At 46.2% G+C, this 23,554-nt stretch overlaps 1 protein-coding gene across 8 annotated transcripts in view; it reads right to left on the bottom strand.

The window, feature by feature from the left end:
* fam110c (family with sequence similarity 110 member C) overlaps positions 1 to 23,137 on the bottom strand; it is a 242,255-nt gene extending 219,118 nt beyond the window's left edge. For 4 of the 8 annotated variants that reach the window (XR_011940671.1, XR_011940672.1, XR_011940670.1 and 1 more), the window contains exons 1-3: positions 22,943 to 23,137; positions 10,755 to 10,815; positions 10,595 to 10,630 (exon numbers count right to left, since the gene is read on the bottom strand). The gene's annotated coding sequence lies outside the window, so the exon portion shown is untranslated. Of the gene's footprint in view, positions 1 to 4,532; positions 5,534 to 10,594; positions 10,631 to 10,754; positions 10,816 to 22,942 lie in introns of those variants that run through there. The other 4 variants (XM_072498649.1, XM_072498650.1, XR_011940674.1 and 1 more) reach the window with 3 other exon arrangements.
* Positions 23,138 to 23,554: the final 417 nt, after the last annotated feature.

Here is a 23,554-nt window from a genome sequence, read left to right on the forward strand (position 1 = left end):
CATCCTTCTGGTAGTGTGGCGACCAGAATTGAACACAATACTCCAAGTGTGGCCTAGCTAAGGTTTTATACAGCTGCAACCTGACTGCCAATTTTTATACTCAAATCCCCGGCCAATGAAGGCAAGCATGCCATATGCCTTCTTGACTACCTTCTCCACCTGTGTTGCCACTTTCAGTGACCTGTGGACCTGTACACCTAGATCTCTCTGACTGTCAATACCCTTGAGGGTTCTACCATTCACTGTATATTCCCTACCTGTATTAGATCTTCCAAAATGTACTACCTCACATTTGTCCGGATTAAACTCCATCTGCCATCTCTCCGCCCAAGTCTCCAAACAATCTAAATCCTGCTGTATCCTCTGACAGTCCTCATTGCTATCTGCAATTCCACCAGCCTTTGTGTAGTCCGCAAGCTTACTAATCAGACCAGTTAAATTTTCCTCCAAATCATTTATATATACTGTGAATAGCAAAGGTCCGAGCACTTATCCCTGCGGAACACCACTTGTCACAGCCCTCCAATTGGAAAAGCATCCTTCCATTGCGGATAGCGATGAGGACTGTCAGAGGATACAGCAGGATTTAGATTGTTTGGAGACTTGGGCGGAGAGATGGCAGATGGAGTTTAATCCGGACAAATGTGAGGTAATGCATTTTGGAAGGTCTAATGCAGGTAGGGAATATACAGTGAATGGTAGAAATCTCAAGAGTATTGAAAGTCAAAGAGATCTAGGAGTACATGTCCACAGGTCACTGAAAGGGGCAACACAGGTGGAGAAGGTAGTCAAGAAGGCATACGGCATGCTTGCCTTCATTGGCCGGGGCATTGAGTATAAGAATTGGCAAGTCATGTTGCAGCTGTGTAGAACCTTAGTTAGGCCACACTTGGAGTATAGTGTTCAATTCTGGTCGCCACACTACCAGAAGGATGTGGAGGCTTTAGAGAGGGTGCAGAAGAGATTTACCAGAATGTTGCCTGGTATGGAGGGAATTAGCTATGAGGAGCGGTTGAATAAACTTGGTTTGTTCTCACTGGAACGAAGGAGGTTGAGGGGCGACCTGATAGAGGTCTACAAAATTATGAGGGGCATAGACAGAGTGGATCGTCCGAGGCTTTTCCCCGAGGTAGAGGAGTCAATTACTAGGGGGCATAGGTTTAAGTTGAGAGGGGCAAGGTTTAGAGTAGATGTACGAGGCAAGTGTTTTACGCAGAGGTTAGTGGGTGCCTGGCACTCGTTACCGGAGGAGGTGGTGGAAGCAGGAACGATAGTGACATTTAAGGGGCATCTTGACAAATACATGATTTGTCAAGATACAGGGCAGCACGGTAGCCTTGTGGATAGCACAATTGCTTCACAGCTCCAGGGTCCCAGGTTCGAGTCCGGCTTGGGTCACTGTGTGTGCGGAGTCTGCACATCCTCCCCGTGTGTGCGTGGGTTTCCACCGGGTGCTCCGGTTTCCTCCCACAGTCCAAAGATGTGCGGGTTAGGTGGATTGGCCATGATAAATTGCCCTTAGTGTCCAAAATTGCCCTTAGTGTTGGGTGGGGTTACTGGGTTATGGGGATAGGGCGGAGGTGTTGACCTTGGGTAGGGTGCTCTTTCCAAGAGCCGGTGCAGACACGATGGGCCGAATGGCCTCCTTCTGCACTGTAAATTCTATGACTATGACTCTATGAATAGGATGGGAATAGAGGGATACGGACCCAGGAAGTGTAGAAGATTGTAGTTTAGTCGGGCAGCATGGTCGGCACGGGCTTGGAGGGCCGAAGGGCCTGTTCCCGGGCTGTACATTTCTTTGTTCTTTGTTGAAAGCACTAGCTGCTTTTGGCGTGGTGAGGAACTGTTAATCATAGCAAGAGCGTTTATAAACATTATGGTTAGCAGTAAAGCAGGGTTCTGGGATACATTCAAACATGGAAGAGAAGATAGATCAACAATCCACCAAGCACCTCGAAGTAATAAAACTTTTAATCACTGGCTAATGTAATGTATTGCTGTGTGAAACTGAATGGAAGATTTGCATTTCAAAGGCTGTCAAGGGATTTGAAACCCTTTGAAGTGTAATTGGCTTTTGAAGAAGCCTCTGACTCTTGTAGCAGTTGCTGCTTTAAACACTTTTGTCTGAGGCAACAGATATCTGAAAAGGGTAAGTGAAGATACAATGATTTTTCACTCTACTGCCTAGACTGCTCTTCAGCTTTCAGGCAGGGATGACACATGGGGGTCTCTAAAAGGGGTCTCCTCCTGGGATCTTTGATGGAGGTCTCTGCTAAGGGTTCTGATGGGGGTCTCTGCTGGGGGTTCTGATGGAGGGTCAAATGGGGGGTCTTATGGAGGGTTCTGATGGGAGGGTCTGATGGGGGCTCAATGGGGGGTTGGGTCACCCATATGAGTGGGTGCTGCGAGGGGGGTGAACTGTAATTCCCATTGTGGGGGAGCGGATTGCCCCTACTTGTCAGTGGGGGGTGGGCAGGATTTGTAATGTGGAGGGAAGGAGGGGCCTTCTGGTGGACTTTGTAGGCTATCTCAATTATGCACTGATCATCTTGACCCTCCTCTGTGTCCACCGCGTCAGGGCCATGCTTGGGCAAGCTTGCACCAATGCATGAATCAAATTGAAATTGAAACCGGTGATTTGCATTCTCCCGCCGGGTGGGTAGCATGCTGAGGACACCAGCGGGGATCAGGATATCGCAACGGGAACCCGTCTTTCGGTGGACGCTCCGTTCTCTGCCCGATCAGGATTCCCGATCGCAGAGGAGGGCAATGGGGAATCCCGGCCAATGTCTGTTCTTTTTTCCTCTTTTATCTCCTTCACTAATGTATGCTAAGATTACAAAGTTAACTTTCCTCCAAATTGCTGCTAGTTCATAATCTTACAGTAAGTGGAAAACTAAAAAAAAACTAAAAATATAGACTGTGTACTATCAGGCTTATTTCAGTTTCAAAATAATTACTGTGAGTAAAACCAAATACGAATGTAGACCTTCCTGTCTTGTGAAAACCTGACTGCATCATACTTGAGTCATTCCCAGTTGATGATGCTTTCAAAAGGTTAAGAGTTTGGATTTTGCCTGCAGCAAATTTAAGCTCCTTATTCAGCCAATTCAGCCATGACACTTCCCAGGAATACTAGTGTCATAGTCTGGATGTTGCCCACTTATAAACGTAAATAAGATAATTAATTCCTGTGGGGAATTAAATGCAAACAAATCTGTACGTATCTGCGCAAATGCGACCAGAATAAAGCACACTCCTTTTTGGGCATATCTCTCTAAACCTCTGTAAACAAATAAATGTCACTGTCCTTAGCCATTTCCTATTACTTGGCTGAGTATTTTTAGATTGGCTCTTGCCTAACTGACCCCCCCCCCCCCCCCCCCGCCGCCAAGTTAATTGATAGTTAAGTTGAACTATCATTCGTGGGCATATGTCACAGCTGTTAGGCATGTTGCTATGAAGTACTCTCTTCATTAGCTCGAAAACTAGTCGGCCAAACACTTGTCCCACATTGTTAAACAATGCAAGAAAAGAAGTATAAATAAAGGCAGAAATAGCTGAACACCATCTGTGGGTGGGAGTTTATATCATAGCTGACTCTCCGTGTGTGATGTAACATTAATACATAGCTGGATACCTACATGATTATTTTGCTTGTCTGACCACATGATTGTGACAAATCACAGAATTAGCACACGCAGGTAACAGATGAGATTGTTGGTTCATTCTCCCACCTGCACAACAATTGTGTTAGTCGTCCTGCAGTCCTTCAAGCAAGATTAAAGTCAAGCTTTAATCCCCATGCGGGAAAGATTTGGTAAAAGTTTAATCCTCATGATGGGAAGATTGAGCAAAAGTTAAGCTTCAATCTCCATGGGGGGGGGGGAATATTTATCTTGTGCTCAAAAGTAAAACAGTCATATGCTCTACATTTAGGAAATGTGAATAAAGGGAATGTTAAATTTTGCTCATTTGATTTATAAATGCATTTACAGTTTGTTGCCCAGCGCTGGATATGTGAATCAGACAGCTAATGAAAGTAGCTGAGCTTGAGTTGATTAGGTTTTATTCAGAAAATGAGCCGAATAGATATAGGTTTAAGTTGTGTATCAAGAATACGTTTCCACTGGTTTAGCATCACGTGATGTGTAGTGATGTCAGTAGAGTGTTTGCACGGCCTTTGGGCAGATCACCATCTTTGAGTGTATGAGCAACACCCTCATTGTGTTTTACAAGGACCTACAGTGTGGGCACCTTCATAACTTTTCTCCTTGTGGCAACCAAGAAATATAACAAGAGAGAAAACTGGTGACAATGATCGAGGCAGGGGAAAAAAAAATCACTAAAAGAAACTAGACAATGAGACGGCATCAGGATCAACAGAAGATGCTTGGGACCGGACTCTCGCACACACAGACGTCAGGCGAAGCACTTCCACCGGTTGTGAAGGTTTAAACTGTGAGTCGGGGAAAATAATAGTAATAATAATTTTTATTGCCACAAGTAGGCTTACATTAACACTGCAATAAAGCTAACTGTGAAAAGCCCCTAGTCGTCACATTCCGGCATCTGTTCGGATACACAGAGGGAGAATTCAGAATGTCCAAACTACCTAACAGCACGTCTTTCGGGACATGTGGGAGGAAACGGGAGCACCCGGAGGAAACCCACGCAGCCACTGGGAGAACGTGCAGACTCCGCACAGACAGTGAACCAAGCCGGGAATAGAACCTGGGACCCTGGAGCTGTGAAGCACAGTGCTAACCACTATGCTACCGTGCCGCCTGCATTCAAGTGAACGGGGTCTGGGCTGCTGGCTCTGCATGCGCCATTACTTGAAGGAAAAGTCGAACGGAAGTCCGACGAAATGGAAAAAAAAATTCTAGTTGCTGTTTAAAGGGGATTGTTTGTGCCATACTTTCCATAAAAATGGAAGGGAGGAAGTCGTTTGAAGTGTGGACCCTAGGAGCCGGGATCCGGAAATGGCAGGAAAAACAGGCGCCGTTGATGAACTTGATGTGGATTATGAGGCATGGAATTCTTATGAGGAAAGATTCCAATTATTTCTCATAATAAATCACACACCGGAGGACCTAAAGATTGCAATACTTCTCAGCTCTGTAGGCTGTAAAACTTTAATGCTGCTGCAGAATTTAGTTCATCGAGCAACACCAGATGAGTCCCACATTGAATTAATGAAAATCTTAGAGGGGCATTCCTCTCCTGGACCGTTATTGATTGCAGAAAGATTTTGGTTCCACCGCCTTAGTCAGGAAGAAAGTGAAAGTATTTTACAGTTTGTAGCATTCTTAAGAAGGTTAGCTAAATGTTGCGAATTTGGTAGATAACACTCTGTGGACTGGTTTGTGGACTCATCAGTGAAACTGTTCAGTAGAAGCTGTTTACTGCAAGTGATTTCACTCCAAAAGCTGCTGTGGGAGTTGCTGCATCTATGGAGCTAGCAACTAGAGAAGCTTCACAGATAGGGGGCTGGAGCATCCACAAAATGGAACCACAAGGAACAAACCTGCAAAGAGACAACCATTTATAAAAATTATAAATCTGGAGTACCCAATTCATTTTTTCCAATTAACGGGCAATTTTGCGTGGCTAATCGACCTACCCTGCACATCTTTGGGTTGTGGGAATGAAACCCACGCAAACATGGGGAGAATGTGCAAACTCCACATGGACAGTGACCCAGAGCCGGGATCGAACCTCGGACCTCGGCGCCGTGAGGCCACAGGGCTAATCCACTGCGCCACCGTGCTGCCCCGCAAAGAGACAGCCATGTCACCGATGCACACAGGTTGGGCTCTCAGCAGGGAATGCTGGAGTAAATTGACGACATATAAGAACTGTGGCATTATGTGCCATATTGCCAAGGAATGTTGGGCTCAGAAAACTTCTCTTACCCCAAGGTAACCAAGCAGGTAACCAACAATCTGCTGGCGAGTGCCCCAGCAGCCCATAATTCACCCATACCCACCATCACAGTTTCCGAAGTCAGATTGGCCTTCCTGAAAGTGAACCCTCGGAAGGCGACGGGCCCAGACGGGATCCCTGGTCGTGCACTCAGAGCCTGCGCGGACCAGTAGGCAGAGGTATTCACGGACATCTTTAACCTGGACCACTCCGAGGTCCCCACCTGCTTCAAGGAGACCACCATCATACCGGTACCAAAGAAGAATCAGGCAACATGCCTTAATGACTACCGACCAGTGGCCCTGATTTCAGTCGTATTAAAGTGCTTTGAGAGGTTGATCATGAAGCGCATCACCTCCATACTCCCAGAACACCTTGATCCACTGCAATTCGCATACCGCTGCAACCAGTCCACATCAGACACCATTTCCCTGGCCCTACACTCATCCGTAGAGCATCTCGAAAACAAGGACTCCTACATTAGACTCCTATTTATTGACTACAGCTCCGCCTTCAACACCATAATCCCAGCCAAGCTCATATCAAAGCTCCAAAACCTAGGACTTGGCTCCCCACTCTGCAACTGGATCCTCGATTTTCTGACCAACAGACCACAATCAGTAAGAATGAACAACAACACCTCCTCCACAATAGTCCTCAACACTGGTGCCCCGCAAGGCTGCGTACTTAGCCCCCTACTCTACTCCCTGTACACACACGACTGCGTGGCAAAACTTGGTTCCAACTCCATCTACAAGTTTGCTGACGATACGACCATAGTGGGCCGGATCTCGAATAACGATGAGTCCGAATACAGGAGGGAGATAAATAACCTAGTGGAGTGGTGTAGCGACAACAATCTCTCCCTCAATGCCAGCAAAACTAAAGAGCTGGTAATTGACTTCAGGAAGCAAAGTACTGTACACACCCTGTCAGGATCAACGGGGCCAAGGTGGAGATGATTAGCAGTTTCAAATTCCTAGGGGTGCACATCTCCAAAAATCTGTCCTGGTCCACCCACGTTGACGCTACCACCAAGAAATCACAACAGCGCCTATACTTCCTCAGGAAACTAAGGAAATTCGGCATGTCCACATTGACTCTTACCAACTTTTACAGATGCACCATAGAAAGCATCCTATCAGGCTGCATCACAGCCTGGTATGGCAACTGCTCGGCCCAGGACCGCAAGAAACTTCAGAGAGTCGTGAACAGCGCCCAGTCCATCACACGAACCTGCCTCCCATCCATTGACTCCATCTACACCTCCCACTGCCTGGGGAAAGCGGGCAGTATAATCAAAGATCCCTCCCACCCGGCTTACTCACTCTTCCAACTTCTTCCATCGGGCAGGAAATACAGAAGTCTGAAAACACGCACGAACAGACTCAAAAACAGCTTCTTCCCCACTGTCACCAGACTCCTAAATGACCCTCTTATGGACTGACCTCATTAACACTACCCCCTGTATGCTTCATCCGATGCTCGTGCTTATGTAGTTACATTGTATATGTTGTGTTGCCCTATTATGTATTTTCTTTTATTCCCTTTTCTTCTCATGTACTTAATGATCTGTTGAGCTGCTCGCAGAAAAATACTTTTCACTGTACCTCGGTACACGTGACAATAAACAAATCCAATCCAATCCAATTGTGCAAACAAATAAACACAGGTAAACAATCTAGTTGCGTCTACCAATTAGTGGATAAAGCTCAAGATCACTCACTGCAGCAGGAACTGAAGCTAGGAGTCTTGTCAACGCAGGGTGATCAGCAACAGTTTTGGACATATCAAAAAATTGGAAAGACATGAAATTAAAATGCAAGTGGACACGGGTGCAGCAATATCGTTAATACCTGAGACAATTTATCATTTTGCAGAATGCAGAAGCTTCTGCATTTAAAACCATCAAATGTGATCGTAAGGATATACATTGAAGATACCATTAAAAGAATGTATTATGGTGAAAGTAGAAGCCAATAGACAGCGAAGTTGCCTCTTCACGGTGTCTGTGGAAACTTTCCTGCTCCATTTGGCACAGCACATATGGCTAAGATTAGACTTAACTGGGAAGCAGTAAATCAAACAGTGAACTCAAAGAGCAACTTTGCAACAACCTCTGATGAAGTATGAGAAGATGTTCAAAGATTCATTAGGTTCTATGACGGGAGTTCCCTAAAAATTAAGCAAGACAGCACAGTCAAATGTCTCAATGATAGAACTGTATCATACGTCATCAGGACTAAAGTTGAAGAAGAATTAGAAAGATGAATATGAACAGGAGTCAATGAACAAATGATTAGGAACAATTGTTCCTGTATTAAAACGCCATAGCTCTGTGAGAATTTGTGAAGATTTTAAAACTACTATTAACCCAGTATTGTGCGCAGATCATTATCCACTGCCACTGATTGACTTTCTGGGGCACAGAAATTCAGTAAAATTGATCTTTCACAGGCTCATCTTCAGATTAGTGTGGCTGTCGAATCACAGCCACTACTCACCATACTGATGCACAAAAGTTTGTTTCATTACAGAAGACTTCCTTTCAGAATAACGTCTGTGCCCGCACTTTTTCAAAGATCGATGGATCAAATTCTAACTGGGTTGAATGGAGTGCTATTTATTTGATTTAAATGACTTTTCTTTCATTTGTTCATGGGATGAGGGCGTCGCTAGCTGGGCCCAGCATTTATTGCCCATCTCTGAGGGCATTTAGGAGCCAGCCACATTGCTGTGGATCTGGAATCACATGTAGGCCAGACCAGGTAAGGACGACATTAGTGAACCAGTTGGGCATTTACAACAATCGACAATGGTTTCAGTAGACGTTTAATTCCAGATTTTATTTTTATCAAATTCAAATTTCACCATCTGATATGGTGGGATTCAAACCTTGTCACCAGAGCATTACCCTGGCTCTCTGGATTAGCAGTTCCAACGACAATAGCAGTACGCCACTGCCTCCCCACATATTCATCAATGATTCCAGTGAAAAGAAACACTTGGCAGAATTTGGAATCTACTCTGAGAGTTAAAAAAGAAAAGTGTGAACGCGAGGTCACAGAGATAGGTTGAGAGGCGGTCGGTTTAAAACTGAGATGAGGAGGAACTACTTCTCGCAGAGGGTGGTGAATTTGTGGAACTCGCTGGCCCATAGTGCGGTGGAGTCTGAATCATTAAATGATTTCAAGAAGGATATAGATATATTTCTGATTTTAAAAAAAAAAGATTAATGGGATATGAGGAACAGGTGGGGAGGTGGATTTGTGACCACAAAGAGATCAGCCATGATCTGATTGAATGGCGGACCAGGCTCGAAGGGTTGAATGGCCTACTTCTGCTTTTAATTCCTATGTTCCTATGTGACTTTTTCAAGTCACCATAAATTACCTAGGTCATATAATCGACAAAGGTGGCTTCTACAAGAATCCAAAGAAAATTCAGCAATCTTAGGAACACCACGTCCTCGAAATGTGCCACAATTAAGGTCGTTTTTAGGATTCATCAATTACAAAGAACAAAATGAACAAACAACAGAACAGCACAGGAACAGGCCCTTTGGCCCTCCAAGCCTGTGCCTATCTAGACCAACCGCCTGTAACCTTCTAGACCCCGTCTGTTCATATGTCTATCTCGATAAGTCTTAAAGGTTGCTAATGTATCTGCCTCAACCACCTCACTTGGCAGTGCATTCCAGGCCATCACCATCCTCTGTGCAAAAAACATCCCCCGCACATCTCCACTGAACCTGTCCCCCCTCACCTTGAACGTGTGCCCCCTTGTAATTGTCATTTACGCCATGGGACAAAGCCTCCAACTGTTCACCCTATCTGTACCCCTCATAATTTTATAAACTTCTATCAGGTCACCCCTCAGCCTCCGTCTATCTAGCGAGAACAATCCCAGTTTATTCAATCTCTCCTCATGGCTAATACCCTCCATATCAGGCGACATCCTGGTAAACCTTTTCTGCACTCTCTCCAAAGCCATCAAGTCCTTCTGGTAGTGTGGTGACCAGAAATGGACACAGTATTCCAAATGTGGCTTTACCAACGTTCTATATAACTAACATCATGTGCAAACTTTTTTACTCAATGTCCCATCTGATGAAGGCAAATATGCCATATGCTTTCTTTACCACCATTTCCACCTGTGCTGCCACTTTTACGGATCTGTGGACCTGCACGCCTAGATCCCCATGTATGTCTATGCACCTGATGGTTCTGCCATTTATTTTATAGCTCCCACCTGAATTGGATCTACCAAAATGCATCACCTCACATTTGCTTGGGTTAAATTTCATCAGCCATTTCTCCGCCCAATTTTGCAGCCTATATCCTGCTGTATTCTCTGACAATCTTCATCACTATCCGCAACTCCTGCAATCTTAGTATCATCCGCAAACTTGCTAAACAGACCAGCTAAGTTTTCTTCCAAGTCATTTATATATATTATGAACAGCAGATGTCCCAGTCTCTCTCCCTCTGTTGGTTGTTAGATTAAAAACTAAATGCTAGGTAGACCCTTAATAAAAATTTACTGCTGCTGCTTTCACGAATAGGTCCCCAAATAGGTTTCCTGGTTACGACAGGTTGGTATAACATATGAAATCTAGCTTACTACCCACTAGTAAGTGTGAGAAGAAAAAAAAACCTCTTACCTGACAAAATGTAACTCAGAATCTACTCCGATGAGCCTAGAAATGAAAGGGTTAAGGACATGAGTCACCTGATTTATAGAGAACCAATCAGGAGCTGCTCTCTCTTTTGAAAGTCTGCCATCTGCAGAAGATTCACGTGACGCTCAATTTAAACACTTACAGGTCGCTAGGCTTCGCTCTCCGGACACTGCTCTCGCGATTGCCGGATGCTCCTGGGATTCCTGTAACATTAAGTTCCCGAGCGAGACTCAATTATTATGGTAAATTTGTGCCGAATTTAGCAATACAATTAAATCTTATACACTCTTTGGTATATGCCAACAAGGCATGGCAGTGGTCAGCAGAATACAAAAGTGGGCAGCACGATGGCGCAGTGGTTAGCATTGCTGCCTCACGGCAAGAGTTCCCAGATTCGATCCCGGTTCTGGGTCACTGTCCGTGTGGAGTTTGCACATTCTCCCCGTGTTTGCGTGGGCTTCGTCCCCTCAACCCAAAGATGTGCAGGCAGATGGACTGGCCACGCTAAATTGCCCCTTAATTGGAAAAAATGAATTGGTACTCTAAATTTATAAAGAAAAAGAAGAATACAAAAGTGCATACAAGGATGTAAAATAAGCCTTTGCAGAAGTCAGAACTGTTGTTTCATTATGATCCCAAACTGAAGTTGCAACTTGCTTGCAATGCCTCACCCTATGGGTTTGGTGCATTAGTCTTGCACATTGGGCCTTCAGGAGAGGAACGACTGATAACATTTTCTTCACAAACTCTTACTAGCGCAGTAAAGACATACGCTCAGGTAAAGAAAAGCTTTGAGCATCATTTTCAGTATAAGAAGGTTCCACCATTACCTTTATGTACGTCATTTTACTCTTTAGATAGATCATCGCCTTGGCCACAATCTTTGGGCCATATAAAGGTATATCTTCTTTGCCAGCTAGTAGATGAAAAGGATGGTCATTGATATTGTCAACGCACATGTACGATATCCAATATCAAGTCAGAGCAGCATTCAAATGCTGATGCTTTGTCACAATTGCTGTTACAGGTCAAGCATGACCCGAAAGAACATTTCATCAATATTTTGTATTTCTCGCTTATGGATAGTGTGCCTGCGACTTCACCTCAAATTCAAAAATATACAAGAACCCATCCAGAAATGGGGAAGGTGATGGGCTTGGTCCAAAAAGAAGTCTGTCAGCCATTCATCGGAAAAATCCAGAACTCAAGCCCTACATCACAAGAAGACTTGAGTTGGCAGTGCGGAATGGAGTTCCATTCTGGGGAATCTGTGTGATTATTCCTCCCTGCTTAGTAGTAGAATCCTTGACCAACTGCATGATGGACATCCTGGTGTGGTGAGGATGAAGGAACTGTTACACAGTTAGTTTTGGCAGCCGGGATAGATTCTCAAATTGAAGAGAAAGTAGGACTGCGGAACACTCCACCATTACAACCATTCCACCGGCGGGATTGACTGACACAACCATGACAGATAATACACATCGATTATGCTGGTCCATTGTCCTACCAGGGAGGGTAGCTTCTCTTCAGGAGGTTAACTGATGTGGTCGGAGGCATGGGAGTTAGATTGGATGTATCTGTGATTTGTAGAAGGAACAGGCTTATTGGGCTGATTGTTTCCTTATGTTCTTATTGTTTTTGTACCAATATTGTTTGTGGTAATTGCTTTTGTAAATTATTCTTTCACCGTTTGATCTGACTCTGATAGTCTTCCTCTTGTAATTAAGTGACTTGGTCACTGTTAGTGCAACACAACAGTTGGATTTTCCTCTCCCACCGAAGTTAATGGACGTTTGAATGGCTCACTGCATTTTCCAGCCCCACCACCTCCACAACAATTAAGCCCAACCTGACTGGCAAAAGACAATGAAGAATTATCACCTGAAGCATTATGATCAGTTGCAATTAGGAGGAGTTATAGCTAATTGCAGTCTCCTAGAGCCTTGGCTGATCACCTGACTAGGGTTCAGTCCAGAGGACGGGTTAGAAATATAGCACACAGCCTCTTTATAATTTTTAATGTACCTCCTGGAAGCAGATTGGTTATTGGCCCAGCAAACACACACCCACGCCCCACCTCTCCACCTTCTTCCGTTTAAACTGGAAGCGGACATGTTGGAGGCAGGTTAAGGGTTGGGTTTGAGACTTTTGAAAAAATGTAATGATTTAATCTTCATTAGTGTCACAAGGAGGCTTACATTAACACTGCAATGAAGTTACTGTGAAAAGACCCGAGTCACCACACTTCGGTGCCTGTTCGGGTACAAAGAGGGAGAATTCAGAATGTCCAAATCATCTAACAGCATATCTTTCGGGACTTGTGGGAGGAAACGGGAGCACCCGGAGGAAACCCACGCAGACACGGGGAGAATGTGCATGCTCCGCACAGACAGTGACCCAAGCCGGGAATCGAACCTGGATTTAACATCCCAGCTGACAAGGAACCACTTTTTAAAAAAATTGTAATTATTACACTCTAAGTGTACAACACATTTCAAAAGTAATAAATGCGCCTAAGTAGAGATGAGTTGGGTTTTGTGGTCAGCAGTTAACAAGTGATACCTGCCATACATTAGGTTTACATTTGGTCATTGACTTTCTTTGGGGATGTGTGCATGGCAAATTGCTTCAGCAACCCATCCACAATGCACGTCACCTTCTGCAGGGCATCGAGACCTGTAGGAATTGGACAAGCAATCACGTGTCTCCTTAATCAATCAGATTGACGAATCATCAATACATAGAGGGTCGGAACTAGTCACTGTCAGTTAGAATAATGAACGTTCATATTTACTGCCATAAAGAGAGAACTGACATTTATGCAGCAATGGTCATCGAACATAACAAATCAAAACAATGAAGAAACTCTGAGTCACGAAAGAATGTCACAATCACCACTATTCCTGCTTTATTAAGTTTGAGCAATCGCTGACTTCCTGCCAAAACCTCTGACACCATGTACTGTAAATATAAGTCAGCGTGTTTGTTCACAGACACACCCCTGCAGATGGACAATTCCTAACCCGACTAAATCCATATTACCTGCAGAATGTGATGGCCCTGTTCCCACTGTGTACACAGGGGGAAGGCTCATTTTTTTCATTCTTCACCACATTAATTTGGGAAAACTCTTTGACCTTGGCTCGATGTAACGAGATAAGAACATAAGAATTAGGAGGAGTGGGCCACGTGGTACTTTGAGCCTGCTCCACCATTTAACACAATCATGGCTAACCTTCTACCTCAATTCCACTTTCCTGCCCATACCCTTTGGTTCCCAGAGAGACCAAAAATCTGTCTATTGTGGCCTTAAGTATATTCAATGATGAAGCATCCACTAGCCTCTGGGGTAGAGAATTCCAAAGGTTGATAACCTGAGTGAAGAAATTTCTCCTCATCTCTGTCCTAAATGATTAGCACTTTATCCTGAATCTGTGCTCCTGCATTTTAAATTTTCCAGCCAGGGAAACTAGCCTCTTAGTGTCTATGCTTTTGAGCATCTTCAGAATGTAATCCAGTGGCTTCTAAGAAAAACTTCATTTTATTTTTACTTAGGCAATGGTTTATGCCGAAGGATTTTAAAATAGAAATTGGGTCGTGATTTACCGGTCCTATTGGCCATGGGCAAATCCCGTCATGGCCACTAAATATTACTAGAGGCCATAAATAGGATTTGCCCCGGCGAGATTTTGGAACGTGAGCTTCCCAGGTCCTCCCCGATGATGGGATCAGATTCATGCCCGGGAAGGGCACGGAACTGATTAACATGAATTCAAATCCATTACCTTCTACGTAGCGGGGTTAATGTCGCATCTTCAGCCCACATCGGATCATCTCATCCACCAGGCATGACGTCAGGCTGGCGTGAATGTTTACTGCTTTTTAAAAACGTGATTTAGGCGCCATGACATCCAAGAGGGCATTAGGATGTGAGCACCACTGTCTCCATTGAGCACCACCAGGGAGTCCAAAGGGACAGAGACCACTGGGCAGCAGTGAGATCTCTACATTATGCAGCCTGAATAGGAAGGGTGCCTATTAGCTCTGGCTCTCCCTGAAGCAAAAAGCAACTGTGCCTGTAGTGATCTCTATATGTGCACAACAACAAGAACGACAACGAAAACGACCAAGACAGAAACGACAAAAATAACGGCAACAAAGACAGATACGACAGAAACAACGACAATGAAACAACGACCTGTACAACATGGTACAACTCTGCACATGAAGGACAATGCCACAGCACACTGCGAAACAATGACAAGACCAGAAACATGCCAAGGCATAATAAAGAATCTCACAAATTCACATCTGCTCCAGAACAAGCAAGCACACCAGCTTTCAAGGCAGATGACACACTAGATCAACATCGCAAGCACAGGAAAAAGTCCAGGTCAGGCAACGGTGTAACACAAAATCGCTACCACAAGTATAGGAAAAAAAAGAAAGTCTAAATCAGACAACAAAGTGATTCGACCATTCGAACACCTCAAGATGACTTGATGGAACACTGACGACGTTCACAAAGAAATAACGACATCAACATCACTACTTCAACAACAGAAGAAGAAAGTAACTCAACCGAACAAATTCATTAAGTTTGGACTCATAATTTTTAAAATTAAGATTGGACTCATAAATATTAATTGGCTTTGTATAATCATCAAGATCATCACAACTTGTACATAACATCATTTGTCGACCTATTTCACACAAGCGAAAAACAGTCTAAGAGACTAAATGTATTCACATTTGACGGACTAACTCATTGATTTTATATAATGCATTTGCAAACTGCATCCATTATGTTTGTTCAATTTTCTTTACAACATACAGAAAATATGTAACACAAAAAAAGGGGGATGTAGTAATCTCTATCTGTGCATGTACACAAGGGGATAATGTGTAATCAGTAGCACCACATGATCACAGAGGGCCGGACCAACAAGGTATAAAAAGGCAACCACATTGGGTCTCTCTCTCTCTCTCTCTCTTGGGTGCACTGTGACCAGGGCAATAGCAGACTAGTTCAGATGGCTAGTGGAGTTACGTATAGTTACCATAGTTAGATCTTGTTAACCTGATCACTAGTATCAAAGTTAAAGTAGAAAAACTCATGCAATTATTCTTATAGTTACTCAATAAGCCTTTTGTTACTACTGGATGAGTTTAAGTCTTCTTCATCAAGATTCAGAAGACCTCATCACTAACCAAGGTTTGAGTAGCACCTGTTACCTACCTCACAGGTAACAAAACAGTGCCCTCTAACATTTCTGAGACTCATGCTCGTGACATTGGCCTCAAGAGTTAACCATTCGCAATGTCAGCTCCCCACAGTCTCAAAGTCGAGAAATGGGATTAATTCTCAGCGTTCAGAGTTTAAAGCTTAGAGGCACGGGATTTAGAGGCAATGGGGTCACTTCTCTTCCAGGACCCAAACTCCTGCCAGTCAGGATCCAGCAAGATGGACATAACCATCCAGTTGACCTTCAACAGGCAGGATGAGGGAGCACGTGAGCCGAGCCTTCTGTAAGAGCCCCCAGTGGTAGTGAGCTTAAGGGAGGTGAAACCCAGATGGAAGGCGGCAGTTTAGTTTAAGTGGCCGAGGGCATAGGCCGGGATCAGTCATGGTCTGGAAATTGGAGCACAATGGAGCTGTTAATGTGTGATCATGCCAGCGAAGTTCTGGGACTGGCTGCTTACAGGTCTGGAAGGCCAATGGATCAGGGGAGATAATGGTGTCAACATCTGCGACACCAACCTGACTCACTCTCTCTCATATCTCGCAGGATTCCGATTTATATCGGCATGGAGCCAGTAGAGCTGGCCATCCTACTAATCAATGTGCTAGAGGAACACCAACTCCAGCAGCAATGTGTAATGGCTCTGGGAGAAGACCCTACAGAGCAAGACCAGGGGCCGCAGGACAGGATCAGGGCCAGAGGTAGCAGTAGCCATACAGGAGGCCCGAACGAACTGAAGAAGGGTCTACTGGACTTGTGTGTCCTTCATGGAGCTGTCCAACGTCACCTGATGTTGAAGACTCCACCTTATAAAAGAGGCAGTGTGGCACCTGTGCCATGCCTTGCAGACTTGGTGCCACGTGGAGGTGGACGATATCCGCTCCCTGTGGTCATTAAGGTTACGGACGCCCTCAACTTCTATAACACAGGGTCCTTCCAGAGCTCGGCGGGGGCCCTCTGTAGTATTTCACAGGCATCCACCCATAAGTGTATCCGTGAGGTGAGGGATACACTGTATGCACGGGCTCTGGACTACATTCACTGTGACCTGGCCCAGGTCCGGCCGGATAAGAGGGTTATGGGCTTTGGACGCATAACTGGTCTGCCTCAGGTGCAGAGGATGATTAACTGCACCTATGTTACTCTCCGTGCCTCGTGACATCAGTGAATTCCCTTAATTAACCAGAAAGGGTTTCATTCCCTCAATTTCCAGCTGGTCTGAAACCATCAAATGCGTTGCTTGCACATGTGTGCCCATTTTGTTTGAACTGTGCAAGACAGCTACATCCTTGGCTAGCCACAGGTCCCTGGAATCTTCCAGGCTACAGGGGTGGCTCCTCTTCCCTTTGTGGACCCCAGGTAGAATGAAGCTCAGTGAGTGACCTGAGCTGTCATCGATCGGTGCATTGACCTGTTCAAGATGCATTCTGTTGCATTGACGGGTTCACTGGGGCCCTAAAATAGCCCAGATGGTCTCCCGCATTGTCGTGGCCTGCTGTTCCCTCCACAACCTGGTGTTGCATTGGGGCGAGGAGTTTCCTGAGGATGACTTCAAGGAGAGGAACGTGCCGTCGGACAAGTAGGACTTTCCCATGAGGACACTGTGGAAAAGCCTGCTGAGGAGCCTGAGGATGGAGGCCTGACAGGGGCGAGGGTGCAAATGGGCAGGAGGGCTAGAGATACGCTCATCACCTCCTGCAACATCTCCTCCGAGGTTGTGACAAGGGTGGGCGGTGGGACACTGCTGGTGGACAGGCCAGGCTGTCCGGGTGATGTTTCTGCAAGGTAAGGGACATGGTATTAGTACATGGCCAGTTCAAGGGTTCGTACTACACACAGATTGGTCACCTGGATGAAAGTGCAGTAGCTTCCCACTTTTCTCTCATAGGCCCACATTGGTCTCAAAATAGGTCCGGTCTTGCTCCTGCCCTGAGAGAAAGACTAGCTTGCTGGCTGACAGCATGACCTCCCCACCCACCCCCTTCCCCCAGGACATTGTGACTCGATTGTGGCCGAGATAGCGATAAGCAGAGTTCGGGGCAGGGGAGTCCCTGCGTGTCTGTTGCCCGGTCACTGCAGGAGGGTGATGATGACTTGCAGTGAGGAATGGTCTGTAATGCTCCTCAACCACTGCTTATGCCTGACTCCTGTCTGTCTGCTGCTGGCGCTCTAACTCCCCTGCTCGAGTCTGAGTGAGGTTCCGCCCTACATCCCTTTGCCCCTTTGCTCCAGAGGGGGATTAAGGACAAGGGTCTAGGGTGCACTGAATCATGCCTAAGTGCGATTGAAACATTCGCACTGAGAGGGCGTAATCATGTGGTGGACATGGAGGCCGACTGAGAACACCTGCCTCCCAAAGGGGAGAAGCAGTAGTGCTGGGAGGAGGTGATTCTGAGGCGTTACGTTGGTGAGCAACAATAATATTTAATATATTTCCAGTGACAATGTCCCTCAACTGCTAGATTTGCTGGGCACTCCCAGGGTCTCCTCGGTGGAAGACCCGAGCATGTGCTCCAGCGGATTCTTCTCCCTCCGGGTGCCCGTGTGCCCTTGAATTACTCCATGGGCTGGAAGGGCAACTGGAGTGAGATCCAGAAGCCTCAACATCATCTCGAACTGCTAGTCCTGGTGGCCCACCATTGTCTGAACCATATGTTTGAGGCCATGGTCCTCAGGGACTCAGCCACGCTATGGAGTTCTCCTGTCATAGATCTGACCTCTTTCCCCCCGGCTTTGCACTGAGGGCGCTATCCTTGCAGTATTGGCCTGGGTGCCATGCATTGCCGGCACCATCTCCTGCGACAGAAGGCTGTGGGACTCCTCCATTCAGCCTTGCAGTCACAAGAGTGTCACTGACACCCCTTTCTGGCATTCCCGCTCTGCTGTGCCTCTCATGCAGCTGAGGGGAAAACATGTCCAGAGGCATGGCACCTGGCTGGGGCACAGCTGAGTCCTGGGATCTAACAGACCTCCGACTGTCCTATCCCTGGGACATTTCCTGCCTCCACCTGATGTGCATCAGAAACAGAGAGGTGCTCACCAGATAGTGACCCAGATGCCTGCCTGCTAAGATTGGCCACCTAGGTGTGTGTCACTGGGATGGTGGACGGTGTTGGTGACAGCCATGAATTTCTTCGGTGTCCTCCTCCGACATCCCCTCTGAGGATGTGACAAGTGACACTGCTGGTTGACAGGCCAGGCTATTCGGATGATGTTTCTGCAAGGTAAGGGACATGGCCAGGTCAAGGGTTCGTACTACACACAGATTGGTCACCTGGATGAAGGTGCAGTAGCTTCTCACATTTCTCTCGTAGGCCCACATCGCTCTCAACATAGGCCTGAAGAGCATCTCAACATCGCTCTTGCTCCTCCCCTGAGAGATTCAGCACTCTCTCCTCGAAAGGAGTCAGGGCCTTCAGCTCAGGCTTCTCAACACCTGTCTTCTCGTGGCCATTGAAGCTTATCCTGCAGGAACACCAATGGAGATGATCTGAGCTGGCCACCTGGGTCAGATGTCAGTTATACTTGGCATGTATGTGCACAGCAGATACGCAGGGAGGAATTCTGAAGAAGAGTGCTGGGGGGTGTGAAGAAGCTTGTGGGAGGTCAGGTGCTGGGGCATTGCGAGTTGGCAGCATGTGGGGTTGAGGGGCGATGGCAAGGTGGATTGCAGAGAGGATCCAGGCAGCATTTACCCTGGTAAAAGATCATTCATCTTCTTGCAACATTACACCCCTGTCGTCTTGTGCAGCCTGCTGGCACTGACCAGTGCCACGACCAATTTCCAGGCAGGATGTTTTATCTTGCTGGAGGATCTCCTGCCTTCACGAGGGTACATTGTTGCCCATCTCTCCTCCATAGCATCCAGCATACGGGTGAGAGCCCACTCCGTGAATCGAGGAGCTGTTTTCCTCGCTGCCATTCACCTGGCTTGAATGGGAGCAAGTGCGGTGGAGCCGCTTAAATGCCCCCTGCATTGAAGTGCTCAAATGACCGCCCGGAGTGGACTAATCAGACGCTTTGCGCTTCAGACACATTGGGCGGGATTCTCTGACCCCCCCCCCCCCCCCCCCCCCCGCTGGTTCGGAGAATCGCCGGAGAATTGGAGGGGGCCGGAATCACGCCATGCCGTTCAGCGGCCGCTAGCAACGACCCCCCCGACGGTTATCCGGCCCGCGATGGGCCGAAGTCCCGCACATTCTATGCCGCTCCCGCCGGCGTAGATTGGAGGTGGGCCCTTACCGGCGGGACCTAGCGCCGCGGGCGGGCTCCGGGGTTCTTGGGGAGTCTGGCCCCAGGACATGCCCCCAGGGTGGCCTGGCCCGCGGTCGGGACCCACCGATCCGCGGGCGGGCCTGTGACATGGGGGCACTCTGTTCCTATGCGCCGGCCGTGTAAGCCTCCGCAATGGCCGGCGCGAAGGTGAACCCCCCTGCGCATGCGCGGGGATGATGTCAGCAGACGGTGACGCCCCCGCGCATACGCGGACCCGCGCCGGCCGGCGGGGCGCCTGGGTCAGATGTCAATTATACTTGGCACGTGTGTGCACAGCACATACGCAGGGACGCCAAAGGCCTTCCACGCCAGCCGGCGGGGTGCAAACCACTCCAGTACCGGCCTCGTCCCTGAAGGTGCGGAGGATTCCAAACCTTTGGGGCGGCCTGACGCCGGAGTGGTTCCCGCCACTCCACTACGCCACTTCTGCCCGCCCCGCCAATTCCCGGAGAACCCCGCCCCATCGTTTTCCACGTGGGGAATATTTATTTCATAGTGCCTAAAAATGGCAGTCCGGATCGTGCTGCCAGGGCTGGTGGGAGTCACATCAGTTTTGGTGACAAGAGTGGCGCTTGACCAAATTTTGGGACAATTCCACCCTTTAAGTCTTTAATCTATATACAGCCACTTTGTGAATGTAGTCACTGCCCCCATTGCTCAGATTTTCTTATTATGAATTTGTTTCATCTCAAACAACATAATTTAAGAAAGATATTTACAGCTTCTGCTTAAAGTTACTATGATTCGCATTCTAGATTAAAGAAAGCTATTCGGAGATGCAAAATAAGTAGATTTTAAGGAGAAAAGTGAGGTTCACAGGAGTTTAGCCAGTGAAGTCCAGAGTGCGAGGCTTTAGGCAGCTTGAGGCACAGCCAGTGGTCGTGGCTGTCATGAAGGGAGGAGAATTTTAAACGTAGGAAATCAAAATGACACAATTAGATTATGTTTGAAAGACTTTGGACTGTATACTGGGCTGTGGCGCCTATAAAATTCAACATTCAACATTCACACATCTGATTTTGCCTCGAGAAGCGAATTCGACAGATGAACAAGGGTTACGATGATGCTGCGTGGTTCTTCATTGGTGTTTGATAGTAATTCATACTCGTGTGTATAAATGTATAGTCGCTACCATATTTTCATTAGGACGTTTTCATTTAGTATCTATTTCAATCTCCATAAAATTGCTTGCCTTTTCCCCTGTCTCAGCTCATCTGATGCTGAAACCCTCATTCTATAGAATCCCTATAGTGCAGAAGGAGGCCATTCAGCCCATTGAGTCTGCACCAACCTTCTGAAAGACCACTCTACCTAGGCCCACTCATGAGCCCTATCCCCAAAACCCTACCGAACCTGCACATCTTTGGACACTTAAGGGGCAATTTCAGCATGGCTAGTCCACCTAACTTGCACATCTTTTGGACATGCCTTTGTTACTCCAGACTTGACTATTCCGGTACACCCCTGGCTGGTCTCTCACATTCTACCTCCAGAAACGTGAGATCATCCAAAGCGTTGCTGGCCCGGTCTTAACACCCACCAGATCCTGTTCACCTATCACCCCTGCTCACTGAACTGCATTGGCTCTCAGTCAAGCAACATCTTGAATTTAAATTTCTGTTCCTTATTTACAAATCCCTCCATGGGCTTTCCCCTTCCCTCCCTCTGTAAACTTCTCCAGTCTCACACCCCTCTGAGAGATATCTGAGCTGCTCTCATTCTGGCCTTTTGAACTCCATGATTCCAATCCATCCACTATTGATGGATGCCTTCAGTTGTCTGAGCTCCAAGCTCCAGAATACCCTCCCTAAACCTCTCATGCCTCACATTTTGCCTTTAAGACATTCCTTAAAACCTATCTTCTCAGGCTAACGTGCCGCTTGGTGTCTGTCATATTTTCTTTTATAATGCTCCTATGAGGTGCCATGGGATGTTTTATTGCATCAAAGGAACTGTACAATAATAACTTATTGTTTACAGTAAAAAAAACAGAGCTAACAGAATGCGCAATGTTCCAATGATAGGCATCGTAGGGGGAAGAAACTTTCTGTCGATAGGACATAGTAACATTGTAAAACACTGACACCATTTGCCGTGAGCACAGGTTAACATTCTTGTTAAAACAATATTTACAATATTGCTGCACATAACAGCCAGAGCAAATCTTCAACATCACTTTGTATTCCCTAATGCTGACACTGAATTGGAGATTCTATTTTGGCCCATCGCAGGGCATTATTAGTTTAACCCTGTGCCCTGGCGTGGCGGGGAACCTGTTGGAATTCTCGACTCTTGAGAAGGGTAAGTTTGAACTGAGGGGAAGGACGGAGGGGTTCTACAAGTCATGGGCATTATTCATTATGCACTTTCAAGAGCTGGATAACTTCGAACATTAGTAGGGGGGATGGGTGGGAGGGTTGGGGGGGGATGGGGGCTGTCTGTATTCAGGGTGACTATGGGTAATCCCGGATTCCTTTTTGTCATTTGTTTATGTAAACATGCGGACTGATGTTTGGGGTTGGTGGGAGGATGGGATCATTGTTATTGTTATGGGGATTGATATATTTGTTGCTGATTATTGTTTATTGTTGGTGGGTGTAAATTCAGGAGAAAATGTGAAAAAGGGGGAGAATAAAAATATTTTTTTAAAAAAACCTTTTCATAATTAATCTTACAGGTCTTACTTCAAACTTATATAATTTGGGAGATGTTAAAAGAATGATTCTACAATGTAGCACAAACGTATCTACAAAGGAAACTTGCACTGGATATATTTTACCTCAGGAGCTTTTTTGTATTTGTTACTCACCAGCTTACGTATTGGGACTCAACTCACAAACTAGGTAAAAATGTGATCTCCTTCCATGGAACTGTTCGTACGTCTTTCATTTTCTTAGAAACCACATCGATCTAATATGTCAGGTTGTATTGTGGAGCCAAATTCTGGTCTGCTGGAGTCAACCTATCTTCACTTTACCTGCTCTTTACGGTCAACGTTCCTTATTTCCTATTGAAAAATTAATGATTAACGTTCTTTAGAACCTGGTGTACTTGACAACACCCAGAGTTACACAACTTTCAGGCTCTTGTAGACTTTCATTAACCTTCAATTCATGCAGCAGAGTGAATGCATATTTAAAAAAAGTATTTAAGCTACTTCTTGCTGAGGTAACAATAATCATTATTGAAAGGCATGACTTTGAAATTAACAGCACAAAATTCTAACATTCATCTCACACTGCAATGAAGAGTGCAGGAGAGCATGCCAGGGGCAGAACAAGATATACCTAAAAATGAGGTGTCAACCTGGTGAAGCGACAACACAGGACTATGAAAAAATGAAAAATGCTTATTGTCACAAGTAGGCTTCAAATGAAGTTACTGTGAAAAGCCCCTAGTCGCCACATTCCGGCGCCTGTTC

The sequence above is a fragment of the Scyliorhinus torazame genome, chromosome 4 (genome assembly GCF_047496885.1).
Source record: "Scyliorhinus torazame isolate Kashiwa2021f chromosome 4, sScyTor2.1, whole genome shotgun sequence".
NCBI lineage: Eukaryota > Metazoa > Chordata > Chondrichthyes > Carcharhiniformes > Scyliorhinidae > Scyliorhinus > Scyliorhinus torazame.